General features: G+C 47.0%; 1 protein-coding gene across 1 annotated transcript in view; it reads right to left on the reverse strand.

Moving 5' to 3' along the window:
• Positions 1 to 2,500, reverse strand: part of LOC143027662 (guanine nucleotide exchange factor DBS-like) — a 300,403-nt gene that overhangs the window by 297,760 nt on the left and 143 nt on the right. The window contains exon 1 of the mRNA XM_076189075.1: positions 2,237 to 2,500. This exon is cut by the window's right edge and continues 143 nt beyond it. The gene's annotated coding sequence lies outside the window, so the exon portion shown is untranslated. The remainder of the gene's footprint in view (positions 1 to 2,236) is intronic.

Consider the following 2,500-nt stretch of genomic DNA (forward strand, 5'->3'; position numbering starts at 1 on the left):
ACACCTGAAATACATCATTGAGGACATTTGCTAATGACCCAGAGAAACACAAATACACCTTCCTTGTTGTATTGTTACAAAAATAATAAACTTAACTTTTGTTGTGATACAATTATTGTATTCGAAAATACAGTAAATATTCAGCAATGAACAGTGTGTTTGCATTGTTCTGATACAATATGGGTATTTGGGTGTTCATTTCTGTTCATCTGTTATAATGAACACAGTTCTCTCCTGATTGTAGCTCACCCTTAGCCGATATGAAAACACCTTTTTGAATAAATTTATATTATTCTATATTATTCTATATCATTTCATATTAATTCAATTGATCTTATCTTGTTCTATTATATTGTATTCTATTCTTATTGTAGTGTATTGTAATGTATTGAATTCTATCGTACTGCATTGTATTTTAATATATCTTTAATTTGATTGATTTTAATTTAATCTAATTTTATTTAATTCTATTTTCTTTATTCTATTTTGTTTTGTTTTTTGTGATGACGTCATGGGGTAAACCTTCTAACCCCTTACACACCTGGTGGCCCTTTTCCCTTAAATATAACTGTCGTCAGACGATTTAATTCATTTCATGTCTTACTCTATTGGATAACAAGGGTGACAAGCTTTATCTGTTATCATTTAGATAGTGCCAATGTATGTTCTTTCATCACTAAGGCACTTGGCATTGAGATAGTGATGGTGTAAAAAAAAAAAAAAAAAAAAAAAAAAAAAAAAAAAAAAAAGACACAAAAAGAAGAAGAAGAAGAAGAAGAAGAAGAAATGACACACAATACACATGTGTTACATGACACCTTGTGACACTCAAGGACACGTCGCACGCTCAATGTCACTCATCGTTTTGTTTATCTTCAGTGACACCGAAGTGCCAGTCTCACATATACACAGAGAGAGCACAATACCCCTTGAGACGCTTCACGTCTTTGGCACTAAGAGTGGGTGGGGGTGGGGGTGAGGGAGGGGTGGCGGGGTGCCACAGAGATTAATAAAATCACCTGGCGACAGTCAGGAAAAGTACCGATCGAGTTCAATGACCTTGGCACCTTTACAACACATATTCACCCACTACACACTTATCATCACCCTATCGTTACCCGAAGCCAAAGGTGAGGTTCTGTCACCCTCCTCACCCTTGACAAACTCACTTCACCCTCTTCTGTAACACTGACGTCGCAACCTGGGTGTAATTGGCACACCTTGAGGTGTCGTATACAACCTGGCACCTGAGGGTTAGGTGTTCTGTGACCTCAGGTCAATTTACAGATTTGACCTCTTCCGGGCTCTCTTCACAGGGTTTTCCGAGTCCTTCCGAATCACCAAGTCATGACCTAAGATGACCTGAGGTGACCTGAGATGACCTGAGATGACCTGAGATGAACTGTCATGACCTTACATGACCTGCCATGACCTAACATGACCTGCCATGACCCAAGAATCCATTTGCTATGTTTTTATCACACGAGTTAACACTTATACGGCCTGCACTTGACTGGCCTGCACACAGGGCGACCTGCACACGGGGCCTGCACTTCGGTTAGTCTGGTTTTAGACCTGGGATGGCCTACAGTCGAGGAGTCTGCACACTGAGATGGCCTGCACACGGCGATGGCCTGCACTCGGAGCGGCCTGCACACAGAGGCGGCCTGCACACTGAATGGTCTATGAGAACAATCTGTCGATTTATCTCGGGGAGCCTTCCCACGCTATGTCCACACGCACACACGCACGAACACACACACACACACACACACACACACACACACACACACACACACACGCACGCACACACACAGAGGCCCTTCCCCTACCCGAAGCCTCCCCTTTGACGAAATAACCCCAAAGAGGAGAGAGGAGGAGGAGGAGGAAGAGGACGACGAGGAGGAGGAGAAGGACGAGGGGGAGGAGGAGGAAGAGGAGGAGGGCGTGGCGGCCTTGCAGTGGGGGGAGGGGGGAGGAGGAAGGAGTGGGAAAGTGGGGAAAGAGTGAGAGGGGAGGAAAAGGGGGAGGGGGGAGGGAAAGAAGGCTTCTGGATGTGTGTGTGTGGGGGGGAGTATATAATGCTTCGGGGTGGGGGGGAAGCTGTGGGAGGAAGAGTCTGGGGAGGTTTCTGCCTCGAAGGGGAGCCCCACCCCCAACTCCCCGTCCCCCCAGAGTCGGGGACTTCGGAAGTAGACTTCGGAAGCCGACTTCGAGAGTCGACGTCGGGAGCTACCGGAGGAACCGCGAATGTGGTGCCAACGAAGGCTTGGACCGAACTGAGGAGACCGTCGCCCTGGCGAGCTCGGGAGAGTGTGTGTGTTTGTACGTGCGTGTGTACGTGTGTGTGCGTGTGTGCGTGTCGCTCAGGAGGAGGAGGAGGAGGAGGGGAAGAGTGGGAAGGGGGAGGAGGCTGTGTGTGGTGCAGTGGACGAAGATGAGGAGGAGGAGGAGAAGGAGGAGGAAGAGGAGGAGGAAAATTTTCGTGCCGGTAGCGGAG

This window comes from Oratosquilla oratoria, chromosome 8 (assembly GCF_046742065.1).
Source record: "Oratosquilla oratoria isolate Oo_2021 chromosome 8, ASM4674206v1, whole genome shotgun sequence".
Lineage (NCBI taxonomy): Eukaryota > Metazoa > Arthropoda > Malacostraca > Stomatopoda > Squillidae > Oratosquilla > Oratosquilla oratoria.